The sequence below is a fragment of the Lygodium microphyllum genome, chromosome 6, assembly GCF_053477565.2.
Source record: "Lygodium microphyllum isolate KBCC chromosome 6, Lygodium_microphyllum_v1.1.10, whole genome shotgun sequence".
NCBI classification, from domain to species: Eukaryota; Viridiplantae; Streptophyta; class Polypodiopsida; order Schizaeales; family Lygodiaceae; genus Lygodium; species Lygodium microphyllum.
In genome coordinates, this window is record NC_141140.1 from 140,062,263 (window position 1) to 140,083,762 (window position 21,500).

Genomic DNA, 21,500 nt, shown 5'->3' on the forward strand with positions numbered 1-21,500 from the left:
TCATGGCAATCCTTTGCAAGCGATACTCTAAGGACTCGAGGCAACCCAAATGCATTTATTCTATTACATTTTAGATTTTTAAACCATAATCTTGAGATAGCACGATAACCTTTTCCACTAATGCCCATAGTATCACATGTCTCTACCATTTCATTTGGTTTTACTATGTCCTTTAAGTCATTGACCAATTCTTTGAGAGTTGGGCCTCTCAAATCCATATTCTGAGGTGACTTAAGAATCCTCAAAATATCATTCTTATTCATGGTCTCTTTTAAAAGACTGATTCTCAGCTCACTCTCTCGAATATTACTGCCTGACATGTTAGAGACATATTTCTTTGCAAGATTCAATATTCTTTTCTTTACTCTTTCACACAAGCTAGTTATATTTTTTAATGCTCTCTTTCTCTCTCTGAATTCTATTTAAGTGTGCTAGCTTGGCTTGTAATGACTTATTAGCATTTTCCAGAATGTCAATCTTATTTGTAAGCTCATAAATGCTTGTCTATGCAATAAATAATGCTTTTCTCATTTCATTCATTTGAGCCATGTATGTGTAAGATGTAGAGTAGAACCTTTTACAATAGCCAAGTATCCCATTATAACCTTCCCCAACAGATCTCACGTAGTCATGAATATTAAAAAATTTAGGAGGTTTACCTATAGTTGAAGGATCCTTGTGATAAATATTTCCATCCCCCCACAGATCTATATGTTTCTTTCCTTGAGTTCTCAATCTGTTGGCCTCCATCTCATCTATTAGTACTCGACGATGTACACTTTTCCAAGATAAATAAATTTGATCTAGTTGGATGGTAAGTTTGTACTTGCATGTGCTCGCATCTGTATTACTTGCAGAGGTATTGCTAAACATTTTAGCAAATCAACGACAAATGAATCTCATAGTGATAAGAAAGTGAGCACAAAGAAGAGAATGAAGAAAGAGAATGGAGAAAGAGCATGTGAAAAGAAGACGCGGGAGTAGACAAATGCGATATAGGTGGGCATTCCTCAAAAATACAAATTCTCCCAAGTTCAAAGACAAAAACAGTCTAAAAGATGACCCTGACATAAATTAAAGATGAGGGACAATTAATGGCTAACCTCTTCAGTGAATTCAATATTCTCTCATTAATCACATATGAGTAACCAAATTTTGCGGTTTCATTCTTCTAAAATCTCAACTAATTAGCAACTTAATTAGTTTCTTACAAGTTCCTTTTTTGAAGCATTTTTGGCCCTAATGGATACAACATTGAGGCACATCTCAGGTTTACACCCTCATGATGCCACATATATGAGGGTTTGTTGGATATAAAGCTCTACCCCGTCTCTCTTTATGTCTGTGTGACTTGCCGACATTAGCTGGATATAGTTGTACATGTGTGTGTCATTGAATAAGTCAATAGACTTGACTTAGTCATAGTTAGATGATGGTTAGTCAAACCTTGTGTAACTCTCTCTTTCAGTGTGTGACTAAGTGAATGAATAATGAGAAGACAATGAAGATGAGATGAAGACTCATGGTTCTACTCCACTCTTTGTCTCTCCCTCTCTTCCAATATGGTATCAGAGTCATGCTAGGTGGGCTCTCTGGAGTAGAAAGCAGTGAAGAAGACTTGAAGAAAGTGAAGATCAAGGCATTTTGAAGCACAGGCAGCCTGCCATTGTTCTTGTAGAAAGGTAGGCATTGGTTCATTGTGGTCCCATTTGTTCAAGTGTTGGTCATGACTTGTTGGGGAGTCTTCTAAGGCTTGTTTAAGCACCATAGTGTTGATCATGCCAGTTGTGCCTACTAGACAGATTTGAATGTTGGCTACAAAATCATCGTGTGGAGCACTTGTCAAGTGGCATAGAGCTTGAATGCACACCTCAGAAGGTACTTGAAGGGTGTGCTAAGAAAATGCCTTTGTGGGAGCTCATCCATGAGCTATAACATGGAATTATAGATCTAAAATACAGCTTGAACTATTGTACACAGAGAGTATACATCACTTACTTGGCATTGGAAAGAACCCAGAGCTTTTTGACATGCTTGGAAGGCTTCATTGGAGCACAGATATGCTCATATAGACATATGTATTGGTTGTAATACTTATGAGTTGGAATATTTAGTCAAAATACTCAAATCTAAGAGTTTTTTTTTTCTAACTGGAAAACTATCAAAATTTGTGGGTAGCAAGCACTTAATGGTCTTGGAACATTAGATGACTTTGGTTAGCTTATGTCTACTGTATGACTTGGTATATGGCCTGCAAATGTCTTGTGGATCAAGAAGGGAATTGAATGAAAATGTCTTGGACTGAAACAAATGTCTTGACATGGTCTTAGATGGCTATGAATAGTAAATGCACTATATAACATTGGCTCTTGAAGATGGGACACTATTGGGAGCTAACAGGTTTATGCATTAATTCTCATGTATGGTGGCATATGTAGAAGACATCTTGAGGAGGTTTTGGACTAAGATACCTTTTGTTTTGATGAACATTTGCTGACTGCAACCTGTGAACATGAGTTTTGACACTTGTACTTGCTGGTTATGCATTGATTTGTGCCCATATGGACTGCTACATGTACTAGCATATGTCTGTGAAGTTTTGGAGCATGTATGACTTGTATACACCTTAGTTTTGGCTTTGAATCAACTACTGGTGATAGTTTACAGATTTCAGATTGCATGTATGTACTCTGATAGTAAGGTTGCATGATACAGAGGATACAAAAACTATATGGTCTATGTATTGATGGATATACCTACAGGTTATGCCACATGTTTGTGATGGTTATGAGATGTTAATGGATTGAAATGCCCTGTTTTTAGTAGTGAACTTGTTGTAGAAAACTGTCATAAATAGTCAAAGACTGTAGTTAGTTAGTTGGACTTGTTGGCTTGCAAGAAGTCAAGTGGACATAGTCTATTGCAACATGGCAAATGCACAGGGCACTAATAACATTACATGGACTTGTTGGCTTGCAAGAAGTCAAGTAGACATAGTCTGTTGCAACATGGAAAATGCACAGGGCACTAATAACATTACATAGATTGTTGGTGAAAAGCTAGATAACAAGAATTTTGCCTTGTGGAAGTTTTGTATGACAAATTTCTTGGTCGGCAGAGGTTACTGCTGCTGGGATCTATGCACTGGTGATGAAGCTGAACCTGAATTGCATGAACGGCTGACACATGAAAGAGCTCATAAAGAGTGGATAGAGAGAGTATGCAAAGTGCTACATTGGTTTTCCTTATGTATATATGATGCCATGGCAATACAGATCATTGGATGTGATTCCCAAGAAGATGCTTGGGACATACTCATGAAGAACTATGGAAATGTAACACATGCCAGGAAGATACAATTAAAGAAACAATTTTAAAATATGTCAAAGAATGGTAGAAGCATCCAGGCCTACACGATGGAGATTAAGACCATAGCGTACTAGCTTGCTACTATTGGATTTGCAGTGTGTTTGAAGATGATATGATAGTAGTCACACTAAATGGACTTGGCAAAGAGTACGAAGCATTTGACACTTCTATTTCTGTTAGAGCTGAACCCTCTAACTGTGATGAGTTGCGTGCCCTACTCTTGTATGAAGATGTGAAGCTTGGGCTGAACATAGGTTCTAATACATCTCAAAGCAGAGACACTGTCCTTTATTTTAGCCAACACAGCAGAGGCAACAGGGGCCATGGCTCTTTTCGAGGTTGTGCAAACACTGAAAACACCTATGGACAACATCAGTAGAGTAATTGGCATGGCACGAATACACAAGACCCTGGCGGCTTTAGAGGCAGGGGGAGATCACCCCGTGGTAGAGATGGTGGATCATGGAAGTCAAATTATCAATCCAACAGGGATAAAGACTGTCATTACTACGGCAGATATGGGCACATTGCCAAGGATTGTTATAAGAAACAAGCAAACATGAAAGCTAAAGGAAGATAACATGGGAATTATGCATCATCATGCTCATGATGATCAGGGTGATAGATTTTTTGCTGTGCAACATGTGTCATCCAAGAATGCACCTATGTAGAGCAGAGATGAGAGATGGTACATTGACTCTGGGGTTTCTAACCATATGACACCCCAACGGAGAGTGGTTCAATGAGTTGGTTGTAGATTCACATGGTTATGTGTGTACTGGGGATGATACCCAGCATGATATTCAACACACAAGAGTTGTTCTGTTATGACCTAATGGCAAGAAAAAGAGCTTGCATGAAGTACTACATGTATCGTCAATCACAAAGAATCTTTTGTCAGTTGGACAAATGGCAGAACAAAACCTGCAGGTGAGGTTTAAGAAAGATGGATGCTTTATTAAAGAATACAATAATGAATGCAAATTAATTGCTAGAGGCAGATGGGATGCTAGGATGTTTACCTTGGACACATCAATTCCAGAACTTAAGGCAGCCATGTTTACACATGATGAGGGTGCTATATGGAATCTTGAGATTTGGCATAAGAGGATTGGCCATGTTAATGTTCAAAAGTTGAAATCTATGTAGCAAAAGGAAGTGGTACTTGGATTGCCCAAATTCAAGTATAATGACTTTGGCATGTATGTCATGCATGTCAATTTGTAAAGCAAGTAAGGTTTCCCTTTATGAAGCATATCAATAATAGTTCAATACCTTTGCAGTTAGTGCACTTTGATGTTTGGGGTCCGTCACATAATGCTTCATTTGGTGATGCTCATTACTATGTATCTTTCATTGATGATTTTAGCAAGTACACTTGGCTGTACATATTGAAACATAAAGATGAAGTGTTTGATGCATTCAGAGATTTCAAGAAGGATGCAAAAAATGAGTTGGGCTGCTATATTTATTGTCTTACGTTAGATGGAGGTGGAAATATGTCTGTGATAGATATCTTACAAAGTATGGAATTAGAAGATAGCTTACTTGCAGCTATACAGCACAGCAAAACAGTGTAGCAGAGAGAAAAAATAGGGTACTGATGGAGTCAGCTAGAGCTATGCTGAATGAAAAGTGTTTGGCTAATGCTTACTAGGCTAAAACAGTGGTGACTGCTGTATATGTGCTGAATATAACCCCTACAACAAGGGTTATTTTTTATGAAGAGAGGAAGAAATTGGATCCCAAGGGTATCAAGAGCATGTTTTTGGGTTATGCACAAGACAGGAAAGCTTATAAATGCTATGTGCCATCTACTCATGAGACGTTGATAAGCAGAGATGTTATTTTTGACGAGCTGGTCATGGTATGGGACTCTTGTTGCAGTGGCTACAGATGGATTTGTCAGCACTAGTAATGTTGAAAATGCTCCTAAAGTTAGTACATCTATGAGTGGTCCGCGACATGTGATGTGCCATCTACAATAAGCCCTTGGTTAGGACGATTGCGGAATTGCACTCCTACATCCACTGACATAGACATGTCACTGAGAAGGAGATTGGATACGGAAAAATAAAAGAAATTTGAGGATATAATAGGTCCACTTACTGCAGGTTATGAGTCATCCAACAGTGATAGCTTTGATAGTGAATTGGGAATTCCTTCTATTATGATGCCTGATGCAAGGTAGAATCGGTATGTATCGCCTCATGAAAGGCAAGCTTAGAGTGAGCCACAGTTGAGGAGATAAGAGAGGGTTAGAAGATGAGTTGACAAGTATACATACACTGGATATTCAGCTCATCATTATGCCTATATGACTAAGATGACAAGTTTCAAAGAACTCACTAAGTTTGATGAGGCAATTGCAGATGAGAATCAGTGTGGTGCTATGGACGAAGAATATTCACCTTTGGTTGAAAATGGAACATGGAAATTGGTTCAGTTACCTGAAGGGAAAGTCCCATTGGCCACAAATGGGTGTACAAGGTTAAATGCAAGTCAGATGGGTCATTGGAGCGCTACAAGGTTGCCAAGATGGATGCAAAGGTATATGCACAACAATATGGCCTTGACTATAAGGAGACTTTCAGCCCTGTGGCTAAAATGGCAAATGTTAGAACAATCATTGCATTGGCAGTGTCTAAAGGCTAGAAGTTATAGCAAATGGATGTGAATACTGCCTTTCTGAATGGTGATTTGTAGGAAGAAGCTTATATGGAGCAGCCTAAAGGCTATGTGCTTATAGGCTGAAACAGGCACCTAGAGCATGGAATGCTCGAATTAGCAACTATTTACAGTAGCATGGATTTAAGTTGGGTGATGCATATCATAGTTTATTTGTGAAGAAGATAAATCATGGATATTTGTTTCTGGTTGTTTATGTAGATGATTTAATCATCATTGGATGGTGAGAACGGGATTGCTGAAATTAAATCATTGTTGCAGACTGAATTCAAAGTCAAAGATCTTGGTGAGCTAAAATATTTTATGGGAATTGAGGTAGTGTTTACACATCAAGGCATATGGCTATTACAGAAGCAGTATGCTTATGACATGTTTCAAAAGTATGATATGGTTGAATGTAAGACTATGGATACACCCCTAGACCAAAATGTGAAGCTGCAGATTGATGTTGGAACAGAAATTGAGAATGCAACCATGTATAGACAAATGGTGGGTAGCTTGATCTACTTGACTATTAGTCGATCTGAGTTGAGTTATGTTGTGGGGCTGATCAGTCAATTCATGCAGAAGCCTCGCAAGCCGCATTTAGATGCTGTCAAGAGGATCATGAGATATGTAAAGAGTACTATAGATTATGGGCTATTATGCATATGGAAAATCCCTTAACTTGACAGGGTATACCGATGTTGATTGGGCTGGTTGTGCCTATGACAGGAGGTCAACTAGTGGCTATGCATTTGGATTGGGTAGTAGCATGATCAGCTGGCAAAGTAAAAAACAACCTACGGTTGCATTGTCTAGTATAGAAGTTGAGTACAAGGGTGCGGCCTTAGCGACCTATGAAGCTGTTTGGTTGCTGAAGTTACTGAACACCTTTTACAAAATTTGGGAATTTCCCAAGTTCCAATTTTAAATAAGTGATAAATATTTGACCACGTGGCTAAATCTTGATCCATATTTGAAAGTGGGATTTGGGAAGGTAGCTTATATAGTATTTAGGGTAGAATCCACTTTTAAGTAAAACAACAAGATTTGACCATGCAGTCAAATAATAAAGGTATTGGGGTTCCCAAAGTGCATGGAAATTCCAAAATTCCCTAATATAATGTTACTAAATGACTTGGGGATACACTTGGATAGCAAAGTGAAGCTGCATTGTGATAATCTTAGCAGTGTGATGCTTCCAAGCAATCCTATCTACCATGCAAGATCTAAACACATTGAAGTTCATTACCATTTCATCAAAGAAATGGTAATAGCAAAGCATATTGACTTGATGCATGTGAAGACTAAAGACCAGGTAGTGAATATCTTTACCAAATCACTTGGTAAAGAAAAGTTCATCTATTTTAGGCAGCTACATGGAGTATTGCATACGGTTTGAGATTGAGGGGGAGTGTTGGAAATCAAGCTCCACCCCATCTCTCTTTATGTCTGTGTGACTTACCGACATTAGCTGGATACAAATGTACATGTGTGTGTCATTGAGTAAGTCAGTAGACTTGATCGAACCATAGTCAGATGATGGTTAGTCAAACCTAGTATAACTCTCTCTTTCAGAGTGTGACTTAGCGAATAAATAATGAGAAGATAATGAAGATGAGCTGAAGACTCATGGTTCTACTCCACTCTTTGTCTCTCCTTCTCTTCCAATAGGGTTCACCCCCACTGAGTATAGGGAATCCCATGCAAAGTGGAAACCAAGCAGAGCTCAAAGTCACTACTACTCCCTATATAGGTGTTTCTAGCTCCAATGCCATGGTATAGCTATAAAGCCCATACCCTTACATTATATCCCCCCCCCCAGAAAAAAAAATAAAAAATGCACTCCACCCTAATTTAGTGAAAATTTTGCAAATATGATGTACCATTTTTAGGCATTTAAAGTTATGATACAATTCTTTTCATCTTTACTATATTAAGTAGGGTGGGGGTGGGTGTTGTGTGGCAGTCCCCTACAGAATCTAGCTCAGGGTGTTGCAGGGTGCCACACATCAAACTTGCCTATCAACCCCACCCATGCATGCCCACCTATTGGCTTGCACACCCATATGCTCGTCGACCCTACCCACCTATGTCCTTGTCCATCCGTTCGCCCATCGCCCCATTGCCTGTGCACCTACTACCCCCAGTCCACGTGTTGGCTCGTTTGCATGGCTAGTGGACACTCCAACCTTCCCCTTGCACGTTCCCATAGGCACAAATGAAGCTCACGTATACCACACAAACAAGTATAAAACAAGGGTAGAGAGCAATGATCATACCATTTGCAAGCTCCCAGTGAATCTCTTGGTATGTCTCAGTCGGGTAACATCAAATTCAAATAAATATATTTTTTGTATTTATTTCAAAAATGTATTTACAAAATATATATTTTATGAATGTATTCTCTAATATATATGCAAAATATATTTACATAAATTCTTACGAAATATGTGTTCTATAAATATATTTTTTTTTTCATAAGTATAAATATATGTTAGCATATATATATATATATATATATATATATATATATATATATGTATATGTATATGTATATATGTGTATATCTCTCTTACTATTATTAGGAGGTTGGGGGGCGCCATATGTGGCATGCGAGGAATCCTCCTTGCAAGAAGTCGATGATGTTGAGAGAGAAAATATGTGCATGCCCTCAACCCAAGAGAAGAGAGAGAGAGAGAGAGAGAGAGAGAGAGAGAGAGAGAGAATGAATAAAAATGATGAGAAAGGAGAGAGAAAAAAGGAAGGAGAGAGAGAGGGGGAGGGAGAGATGATTAGAGAGAGAGAGAATAGAAATGATGAGAAAGGAGAGAGAGAAAAAAGGAAGGAAAGAGAGAATAAAAATGATGAGAAAGGAGAGGAAAAGGGAAGGGGAGAGAGATATATATAGTATGGAAGTGATTAGAAAGGAGAGAGAAAAAAGGAAGGAGAGAGGGAGGTGAGAGCGCGGGGGTCCGCCTAAAAGAAATCATCTATATAACATGTGTTCAAACAATATTAAGAAATATATTTTCTTTACATGCTATAAAGCCTTAAAATGACCCCTTTTACTTTAGTAAACCTTATGGATTTTTATCAAATTGTAGTTTAAAACCCCCTTTTACAAATATAATCCTATAAATTGTTTTAAATATAGTATCCTTTCTTTTGAGCTCATGCAGTATCTTACATGTTCTATAAGGTTGACTCCTCAGGGGGGAGAGGGAGAGAGAAATGATTGAAAAGGAGAGAGGAAAAGGAAAGGGGGTAGAGAGAGAGAGAGAGAGAGAGAGAGAGAAGAAGAAGAAAAACAACAACAACAACAATTTTTATGTGGTGGTGAGAGAGACAAAGAGAGAGATCTTAAAAGTCTACCTTTGAATCTCAGTGTGGAGCACCAAAGAATTATTCAAAATCTCACCTTTACTGTATATTAAGGGAAGGTGGGGGGCACCACATGGTGTGCACAAAGCCCCTCTAGCACTGCTTCTCTTGCATTGCCATGTGGCATCTAGTGAGCCTCCCGCTCAAAAAGAACCCCTCACCTGGGGCATGAACTAATGGCCACACGTGCAACACAAAGTTGATGCTCCTCACCTGCTTCACCCTTAGTCACACCCACCTTAGTTTTATTGTCATGTTGCGCTGCCTAGCTCAACTGATCCCCCTCCCTCTCCTTCTACCTCGACTTCTAAGGTGACAAAAAACACCCCTACTACACATCCCCCCAACAAGACTTTTGAGCATGTGTGTGTGACATCAAACAGTGCGAGTTCGAACAGGGTGACTTAGTGTTTCTCTACTCAGTTAAGGGGCATAAGCAAAAAATGAAATTTAGAGGTCTTGGACCCTTCAAAGTTCGTGCAATCAGCCGAACAGGCAATGTCGAACTTGAGACCCTAAACGGTGAAGGAATAGGCTTCTTCAATGGCAGTCGTGTCAAGAAGTACTACCCTCCTACGCATCCTTTGGATGAGCCACTGATGTTAGAACCGCATCAAAGTACGAGTAGCCACAATCACTGAAATCAACGATGAGGATGAGAAAGCCGTAGAACCCGCATACCTCCGTATCACGGTCACGGCAAAACAAATATATGCTTTCAACACCTTGATCGACGAGGGAGCAGACTTCAATGTCTTAACCCACGATCATTGGACTCAACTTGGAAAACCACAACTTCAACCCACCACTGCCAAATTAAGCCCATATGGGGCCCATTCCTATGCACTACTCGACAAGTGCAAAGCAGTTGTTTCTATCGAGTCTGAGACTGTTCCAATGATTTTTTACGTGTTGCCAGATGCTAGAAATGCAGGCACAGAGTCACTGCTGGGGCGAACTTTCAAAAAGCAGACCCACTGCAATGTTGATTATGCTTCACAGTGCATCCACCTCGCGATAGGCAACGTTTGCATTGTTACAACATTTAGTAAGGGCTGCGCAAACTCATCCTGACCCACAAAGCCGCCGATAAAACATATATAGTCAAGTCTAAGAAGGGGGGTAGTGTGCACTCGCCACCCCCCGAATTTCATAGACCCCAATCCATAGCAGCCAAAGCTAAGGCCCCACAGCCTCGCCTTCAATGGATGCCTAAACAGCTGCAACAGTCGCCTCGGAGTTGACGCTCCTATCCTCATAAGACCAGAAATCCTAAACCTAGGAGGCCGAAATGCAGTTACAGGTATAGACGCGTACTTAGTCAAAGATGGGTCCCCAAAGCCCTCTAGCACGCACAAGGCTACTATGAGGGCAATGCTTGGCTATGGATACCTAAGGCCCACACGGCCAAAAGCACCACTCGTACGCCAGCCTCAAGCTTAATCATCCCAAAAATCGTAAAACCTCAAAACCATAAGCCGTAGAGCTCCCCTGACCCGCAACCATCGAATTCATCCACGCATGAACCAAAGAGAGTCGCCCAAGCCTATCGACCTAAGCGACAGCTACCGTCATAGGAGTCATCAACCGCCAAAGTCGATCCGACTCCCCAAATCCATCCTGGAAGTAACAGGCCATCACTCGAGGCTACTGCTAACCCAGCCATAGTCCCAATGACCCAATCGCAAGCTCAAGAACACTCACCACTGCAACTTTTCGTTGCCAAAGGCTCAAGTCCTACCAAACCCCAATCACCCGCCGCAGGCCTTAGGCCCTCTTACGAGAGGAAATTCTTTCTCACACTAGCAGCTGATTTAGCTGAAGAAATAGGGGATGACGTGGTGGATTGCATTAAGGCGACTGGACGCCACTTTTGTGTGTCGCTAGCTCTGAGCTACGATCGCCTAAACTTAGGCTGGATGAATCCTTCGCAAATGAATTTCAAATGATGCCTTGTTCTTGAGAAACGTTTGAATTCGCATTTGCAAAAGCCGCTACCTCCACTGCTAAATTGCTCAGCATTGAGATCTCCACAGAGCAAGCAATCAAACAACGCCTCATCACATCGTATGATCAGCGAACCACTTCTGCCATCACTGACCAAGAAGCGGCAGAGCTGTCCAGACTTGCTGAGATGGAATCCCAGTACTTGAGGCATTGGTATGCTCTTAGGTTACAATGCGAAGTTGAAGGATGTCGAATAATGACCAACGACACTGAGCAGTGCCGTGCTATCAAAATAGCAGAGTACGACCCCACATATGTCACGCTAGCCTCATATCAAGTGTTAACCACTCTTCGAGGCCGTCCTATAGAAGAACACATCAAAGGGCACCCCTACCTCGACCACTTGTTGACCGAGGAAGAGTTACACATTGCTAGCCAAGTCAACTCTGGTGACTTCCTAACAGATGTCTCACATACATCACCCAAGTGGGGATTAAGCCATGTGATCTGGACTGCGAAGCCCAACTGGAATACAATCCCAATTTCTATACTTGGCTCCTTCACAAGTAACCCCTACACCTCCATGCCGAAAGCCCTTAACCTTCTGACCCTAAATCCTAGGACGGATTCTTCTCAAGCTAGAAGGGGAGGGGGTAAGGTGAATCAAATCAGAATCAGTAAATCAAATCAAAGTCAGTGAAACACATAGCCATATTTTATAAAAAACAAATGGGGTAGGAAAAGGGCATGGAAATTTTGAAGTAAAGGGTAAAAAATCAAAGTCTGAAAATGAGAATATACATTAGATCTTAATGAAGTCATTCAAAAGTATAGAGTTTTTCTTTTTCAGTAAATTATTATGTCGCAAGCACTAATGAAAATTACAGTTTATGACAGGAACGAAAGATGTCGTAGCAAGACCACGCCCACCCACTTCCATTCACAAACAAGGAAAGAGAGAAATATTGCATCCACTTAGAAAACCGTGCCTTCGGCCGGCTTATGTTTCGAACCGTCCGCAACATAGAATCTATGGTGGCTAGGGAGGAAGCAGCTAGGAGGGTGGTCAAGCAATGTAGCCTCAGCAAGTACCTTGAAAAATTCTCACAGGAGCCGGACCACCTGAAGTGTGTAGAGTTCCTTAGATCGTATGACCTAGACCGAGAATGCGGCACAATGACAATGGGTAGAGGAGAAAGTGCCAAGCAGGTGTAAGTCCGTCTAGACCCAGCCTTGGTAGAGAAGGCATTGGGGTTGGAGCCAAAGACAAAGAGAAAACAGAAGAGGGATGTCTATGCGATGCTGAAAATGAAAAAGGAGGAGGTACTCACCAATGACGGCATCAGCATCCTAGACATCCCCGACGCACAAGCTAGGCTGCAAGCAAAGCTAGTACATGTCCTCTTCTCCACCCAATGCTACAACTCCTTAATGCATCGAATTAGCGTATCCGTGCTGGAGAATGTAGCGGCCCACACTCTGGACGAAATTGACTAGAACGGGTATGTACAAAAAACTATCGACCAGGCAGCCAAAGCATTGGCTTTAGGAAGTGTGCCAGCGAATGGAAAGTCTCTAGCCTCCAAGGCTACAGAGAGGAAGAAAGCTTCATCCAAGGCCTCTTACATCGGAAAGTAGGTCAAGGAGACCGAGAGGAAGGCAGCGCAAAAGAAAAAGAAAAAAGATGATGAGGGCCGCAGGAAAGAGAAAGAGGACTTAGAGAAGGCCAAGAGAGAGTCCCTTAGGGAGGCCAAAGAGAGAGAAAAGAAGAAAAAACAGGAAGAAGAAAAGGAAAGGGAGCAATTCCAGAAGGCTAAGAATGTATCGAAGCAGGAGGTAGAGGAGAGAAAAAGAAAGGAAAAGGAAGAAAAAGAGAAAAAGAAGGAAGAGCAGAGAGAAGCAGAAGAGGAAATGCGAAGAAAGGCTGATGAAGAAGAGGAAGAACTAAGAAGGAAGGAGGAAGAGGACCTGGCTGAAGCTACACGCCAATCCATAGAACAACAATGCAGAGTTGATGAACTGGGGAGTTTGAGCCCACATAGAGAAGAAAGGCCTGGGTCAAGCACACAGGTGCCAGAGATTATGCCGCCCGCCATCTCTGAGGGCAAGGGCAAGGCCCCAATCCACCCAATTCCTACTCTATTGGTGCCTCCCCCCGAGCCGACCACCATCACTCCCACCATCCCCACCAGTACAGACGTATCAAATCTTGTGGCATGGATGTAGTATTTCATTAACAAGGAGATAGCCCAGGGGACGAGCACTGAAACTACGACTACAGGACAAAAGCGGCCAGCCACAGACGCAGAGTCTAGGCAAGATCCTAAGCGACAAAAGGTGGAGGCCTCAACAACACCCATCCAAACAATGATGACGCCACCAGCTAATTAGGACGACTATATCGCCAAGCTACTCTCACAGTTGGAGAGAGCTAAGGATGAAAGCAAGGTAGCGATGGCTGAGCTGGGAGCTGAGAAGGAATCAATAGCCACCTTCCAACTTGACAAAACAAGGATGATAGCCATGCAACAAAGGGAGATCGTAGATCTCAAACAGGAAATAAAGGCTAAGGATGACAGAGAAGAGCACTAGAGACAGCAGCTCGAGAATGAAACACAGGAGCTGGTGAAGATGCAAAGAGAACATAAGATCTTGATAATGCAATACCAGGAGCTCATTACAAAAATTGCTAAAGTTGAAGAGCTCATGGCTGAGCTCAACACCAAGGATGAGAAAAGAAAGTAGGACATGGAGGAGCAGCAAGAAGAGATTGAGCGCCTAACCGATCAGTTGAACTCTCGAAGAGAAGAACAGGAGAGGCTGGTCAGGGAATTGGAGGACCAAGAGAAAAGGCTCATGATACTGACCCTGAAGCAAGGGAAGAGCATGGAGGAAATGAACAAGAAAGCAGAGGAGTGGGCAGTGCATAATGAAAAGAGGGTGAAGACACTGGCACGACGCCTTGTTCTGGTAGAAAAGGAAAATATCATTGCAGAGAGCAAGGCAGAAGCCGCCTAAGCAGCCTTCAATGCCCAACAGAAAGCCTTCCTCGACACCATCAGGGATACTATCTGCTCAGAGGAGGGAGAGCCATTGGAGGTGGCACAAAGAAAGCTCAACATTGTACGTAGAGCCCTACACGCAGGACTGCAAATGCCACCCCAACCTGCGAAGGTTAGGCTGAGCCTAGACGAGCAACGGAAGTACCTACTGCTGGCCAGCCTGACCTCCTAGGAAGCGGATGCCCTAGGATTTGAAGAGAGAGCACCACAGGGAAACCGGCAGGGGGAGGAAGCCAAACTCGAAGTCGACGTGAACAGATTCACGGAAGATGTGATCCCACAAACCCCCCTCTCCACACATTCAGGAACAACAATCACTTGACCCGCCCCTGGACAGGACAAGCCACACTCAAGGAGCGATGGAAAAAATTGGTGGAAGAAGCCAGGAAAAGGCTGCAAGCCAAGCCAGTCGTGTGGCCATCTGCATCCCTCCCACCATGCCCTTATGACCTCCCAACTCAATTCCACGCGGAGTTGGTGGTCTGGGAACGGCACGAACTCGAAAATGACCCTTTCTCTTTCAGCTTCCTTATGTCTAACAGCCTGAGAAGGGTCCTGCCGATCAAAGTAATGGAGGAGGTGATCGCGGCTGGTAGCCAACTAGGCCAAAAATGGCTGGATGACAGGGTAAAGACCGCCACTCTGTGGGGCACAGAGGAAGCAGAATTTTGGCAAGACAAAGTGTACGAAGTGCCACACACCGTAAGGGGCTACAACTACCAACCCCTCTAGAGAAGGCGAATATGGAATTCTAACATGCTCGCTTCGATGGCATTTTGCAACACCCTACCCTACGAGAGGAACGGCCCAACATTCATGGCATATCCTCGTAGAGTAAGCGTGGATTTTGTCGCCACCCTCCATGGGAGACATGACTTCCCGTCATCTACAATTCCAACGCCACCTCCTTCGAGGATGCTCTACTTTTTTATTTAGGAAGCCTAACCGACTCCATGACGCGCTTCCTCGCAGAATTCTCCTCTTGTCCCGATCCCGCTTTCATAACTACATGTAATTACCTTAGGCTCCTTAATCTCCTACTCAAGCAAGATCCGGCACTGCAGGAAAATGGCTTGCCTCCCCTCTTTTTTAATCCCAATGCTATTGATAGCTGCACTATGGCCCACTTAATGATGAGAGCTAGCCTACTACCTTCCTTTTGCCTAGCTCTTCTAGAGGATATGAGTGACAGCCAATTCACTAGGTGTAATCACCCCTTCCTTTCCACCACCTCTCGCCACGTCCATATGAACCTGAACGGGTACATGCAAAGCCACCAATTTTTGCGCAAATCCATCTGCCCTCCTTCCCCCCCTCGTTCAGATGAAGAGGATTAGGTCTAGCTGTCATTCATTCCACCAAAAAAAAAAAAAACTGGTCAACATCACCCACATGAGGAAGCACTTATCACCACAACAAGCACGATCATTGCACCTAGGGATCCTTAAGTTAGGCATGTCCGGTGACTTCGGTTGGCCGGCTCCATTCCCAACCCCCTAGCCCTTTTTGCTCCCCCACTTCACGCTTAGGGCTCATCAAGGGCAAGACACACCCAGGGAGGTAACACTCACCTCGGGTTAGACTTGTCACCCTAAGCCACTGGCACCGCACCCCCCTTGGCACAAATGGGGTCCTCAAGTGTGGGACATCACCCAGGCGTGGCTACACCCACCTCCCCATTCCACTAGCACGAGCACAATGCACCAACACGCTGAGGAAGCACCCCCCTTAGGTAGAGCACCACACCTTCTTCTTCAGGCATCCCAAAAGCGCCAAACCACCAACTTCAAAGGCCCTCGTCCACCCATGACATCCAGTTAGCTGCTCGGACAAACATCATTCTTAAGCTTCCACAGACACCTAAGTTTACATGTGGCTCTCACCCTTACACCAACGTCGAAGTGCCATGGGATTGGCACCCGTCTAGGAGGGGGGTAATGTTAATCCCAAGTCGAGATGGCGGAAAAATGAAGGAAAAAGCAAAAGGAAGATAGAAAAAGAGCAAAGACACGCAGGCAGCCTCTAAAGATGAGCTAGGGAAAAAAGTGCAACTTTAAATAAAAAGGTGCCTCAAAAAACTCGAAAAACTTTTGTAAAAGAGCGCCAGCCTCCCTCCTGTGCCAATTGTAAAATATTAGATGGGTGTAGGCTAGAGGCGCAAGGCTAGAAGAGGGAAATGGAAAAAGGACATTGCCACAATGGCCGGTCATGTAAAAAAGGGATGGGTGCCCATGGGATTTTAGGATTTATATATATAAAGTTCAAAAAGTAAATAAGAGATCATTCTTTGGTGTGTGGCAACAAGAGTCTTCTTCTTCTTCTCTCCTTCTCATCTTCTTGCTTGTGTGTGCTCTTGAGAGAGGGAGTGTGAGAGTGTGAGGGAGTGAGTGTGTAGGAGTGAGAGATCAAGAGGTGAAGCTCTTCACTATCTCCTCTTCTCTTCTTCTCTTCTCTTCTCTCTTCTTGCGCTCGCGGCCATGGAGGATGGAGCTTGGAGGTGGAGGAGGCTTGAGGATGCTTGAGCTTGCATCTAGGATCGTGGAGCTACCAGCGTGTGTGAGAGAGGAGGGAACTCATATCATCACTAAGGTAAGCTCACTACACTCGTAGGATCGACGGTGCATCGGCTAGGTGAGAGATAGCCATTAGAGCTCGCTTGGAACGCTTGAAACAATAAGTGGTCCATGGGTCTTGGCGGTTGAGCGAAGGCTCCCACACCTTGGAAGGTAGAGTCAATGTGGCTCCATGCGCGTAAATCTGCTGATATTCATTGAGCTCCATCTGTGGACCTATTCTGTGCATGCCACGTTGTCAATCTCGCCATGCCAGATGTACAAAACATGTGGTTTATACGGGGGATAAGCAAAAAGTGTCTGAGAACTTTTTGAGGGATGGTTTGCCCTTGCAAGTCCTGTCGATACCTGTGAGCACCACACTTTAGACATGTCTCTATAATCTCGTATTCTCCTCAAAACCGTATGCAATCATTAATACATGCATGGATGCTATTGTAGTCAATGCCAAGCTTTTGTAAAACATGTCTGCATTATCATGAGACTCAGATATGGTATTTATAGGTGGTAATATATAATATTTCAATAACTTGAAAAAAATCATAAAATACCTTGAAAAAGCACAAATATTTTTAATAATAGTGCTGGAAAGAAGTCAACGAAGCGTATGTACAAGGTACCTGAACAACTCGGTCACACTCGCATCGCTCCACTCGTATTTTGCTTGCACACTTAGGAGTGCAAGCAATGTCTTCAGGCAAGATACTCGGCACCCATCATATAATGGTATGGATGCTTCTTCTCTAAGTGGATCAGAAGTCTCGACATCCATGGGAATCAATGCATCGATCATTGCCTCTATCTCAAGCTCCAAGATTGTAGGTAGGTCTGGAAGGCTGCCTGCCTCCTCTGGCATTGACGGTATAGATTGGGTAGTGCCTTGCAAGTGGTGGATTGGCTCATGTACTCCATCCATCGCACACCCACGAACTCTTCTAATTGGCCACGAAGGGTGCACTCCTCCTTGGGATGAGACATCACCTCCCTAGATAGAAAATTTGCCAACCACACCCAATCTTCTTGTATATGCTATTCAATTAGCTTGCGAGTACAATGCATGATTGATATTAACTTTTCTTACCGTTTGCTGAAAATCTGCAATCTCCTGATCAATGTTCTTAGATTAAAACTTGTTGAAGCATCGTACGTATTCTATAGACAATCGACGTTTTCGTCTAATTGCTAGCTTGCATTGAGAGCAAGGATATGGGACACACTGATTAAAATACGCCTCGCGATCTTGAATAACAAGACATTCATTGTTTTCCATTTTGCCTATGTTATGACAAACAATTTGTTTTTGTTATCATTCTTTTTTTCTTTCTTAAATTGTTCTCCTCTCGTTCCATCTCTCTCTCTTTTTTTCTTTCTTTATTATGATGTATATATTTCCTCTCCCTCTCTCTCATTCCTTCTTCTTTTTTCTCTTCCTCCCCCTCTCTCATTTTCTTTAACGATCACGGCTACGACTATGACCACGACCACGACCACAATGACTACGACCACAACTACGACCATGACCATGACCATGACCACGACCACGACCACGACTACGACTACGATGACCACGACCACGATCATGACCACGACCACGACTACGACTATGACTACGACGACCACGACCACGACCACGACCACGACCACGACCACCATGAGGTAGAAATAGAAAGAGAGATAGAGAGAGAAAAGAGATAGAGGGAGAGAGAAGGATTTAGGGAGAGTATAGGAAGAGAGAAAGAGGGAAGATTGAGGAAGAGAGAAGGGTTGAGAGAAGAGAGAGAAGGAAGAGATAGAGATCCGACTAGAGCATTTGACACCCATAGGCAACACACCGTGGAAAACACAAGCACAAATTAACATTGAATTATGGCAAGAAAATCCATCACAAAACAATAGTTATAATACTCGAGGTAGGATTTCAAAGTCTTTCTGATTTCAATCCATCATGGATGCCATACTATGGGTAGGTTGCACTCACTAAGAATAGAATTGGTGATTCACCTCTTCTCTCCATCATCAATAGAATTCTCCTTTACCATTTACAACTCACCTACCTTCTCTCCACACTATTGCACACTACAATCTCTATGAGGGCATGAGATTGGGATCTCCACAGATACCAAAGCATGATCTCTAGCTTGATGGTTGTATATATACTACTACTACTTATGAAATAAACCTTAAAATAGTTATTATGCTCAAATATATACTTGTTAGAGCAAAAATTTGTTCCTAAGACTATTCTAAAGGAAGAAAGAGGGTTAATGATAAAGCAGTATTATTCCTTGCAAGTGATTTTATATTATATCTTTAAATTAAAATTGATAGTTGAAGATGAGTTTCCTAAGAGATCTTGTGGTGATGCTGTTTTAGTTTTTGCAAAGCATATGAATTATGCTATTTTAGTTTTTTGTATTTGTCTTTTTAAGAAGATATTGATTTTTATGGAATATCCAAAGTTATTTTTAAATTTACGTTATGAAAAAAGAATGTTTTTCTAACTGATTGGCTGATTGCATTCGTTGTATACTTGCGTGGTGGAGGCTAGGACAAGCCCCATGTATGAGAGGTCTCTTTGTAGGAAGAACATTATGCTAGGACGCGCAAGTGTGCTAGGGTTCTCTAACCATATATCCCTTAGGTTTGTTGAGGATCGGCCTAACCCCTATGAGCCTAGGATGAGCTTATTGTAAGGTCTTATTTCACTTTCTCTCTTTCTCACCCTCTGTTGGTAAATCAAACTCAAGAAGACTAAATGTAAAGGGGGATAGCATCAGTTCACATGGTGAACATAGTACTAGATGTGTGCTTAAGAGTGTGAGTGACCTAATCTATGATGTAAGGCATTATGCCCATGTGTGTGTAGGTTAGAATCTAGGAGAGAATTATGGAGAAATTAGAGGAGAGAATCATGGAGTCATCGATGATGTTTCTCTCTATATATTATGACTCTCTCTTTGAATAATTTAATTCATTTTTGCGTGCCTTCCATTGCTTCCGTTGTCTCATTTTTCAAGATGGTATCAGAGCCTGGGAGAAATCCATGACTGAAGCAGCAGGGAGACTTTGCTGAAGAGCAGAAACGAGCACAGCAATGGCAGATGAGCCTACATCAGGCCATGCGAGTATCAACCTCACTTTCTTCTTCTGCAACTGGCGACGTGAGAGAACGGCAGCCGGAACTCCATCCACCAAGCTGCCGGAAGGATAATACGATATCTTGCCTCGGAAATGCGCGCTCGGGACTTCCGCAAGCACCAGCACGTCCTCAGCCTCGATCAAATCGAGCAGCACCTTCGTCCAAGCACAGGCTCACTCTGCAGGAACGGAGTACTGCATACTCGCTAACACGACAGAATCGTCATCTTTCAAGGCATATAGGTAGCAAGCTCCGAAGAAGAGAGGTAAGGCATCAGGCAAGAAGGCTGTCTCACGAAGCGCAAAGGCAGGGTTGCAATTCCCAGTGCCCCGGTGTATCTTGCGACGGTGCTGGAGGATCTAGCAGCTCAGGTTCTGGAGCTCGTCAGTAATGCCTCCCACGACAACAAGAAGACACGCATCGTGCCCCGCCACATCCAGCTCACCGTCTTCAACGACGAGGAGCTCAGCAAATTGCTAGGCCACGTTACCATCACCAATGGCGGCGTGTTGCCCAACATCCATTCCGTCTTACTCCCTTGCTGTTGTGTTTTAGCAACCAACCCATAGGTGTTTCAGCAGACGAAACCCCTTGAAGATCAAAACTGTAAGTTCCAGAGTTGCAGATATGGCCGACTTCCTCCACACTCCCTACTAGTGTGGTTTAGGAGAGGACCCTCTCTTCAGGCATCATTGTATTTGAAAAGTATTTAATTACTATTTTTTTTGTCAAGATGCCTTTGAAAGATAATGACTTAAGCTTCAAGTTCTCTGGAACTTTATTTCATACATGGCAAACTAGGATCAAGTTGGTCCTCATGAAGAAAAGTTTATGGAATATTGCAAATGGAAAGGAGAAGAAGCCTCGAGATCCTACTCAAGCCACTGCATGGGAAGTTCGCGACGACAAAGCACAAGCCATAATCAAGCTAGAGTTGGATGATACCTACATCCATCATGTGGATGAATGCAACAATGCCAAGGACACCTGGGATGTTCTGAATACTCTCTTTGGATCCAAGTCAAAGAGTTCCAAGTTTGGACTTCTAGTTGAGTTTTTCTGTCTTGAAATGAAGCCTCAAACCTCACTTGCTTCTCATTTGAATTACATGAAAAGTCTCCTAACTCAACTTGCCGGTATTGATTTACGCATTGATGAAGATATCTCAATTGGTGTATTACTTAAATCCCTTCCTAGTCCTGAATATGACAATGTTGTAACAACCCTCACCAATATGCCGGATCCACGGCTAGTGGAAATAGAAGCTTCTTTGCTTGAGGAGGAGAAGAAAAATAAATTCAAGCAAGAATCTCCACCTGCTACTACAAGATCATCTACAAGAGAGGAAGTACTTTA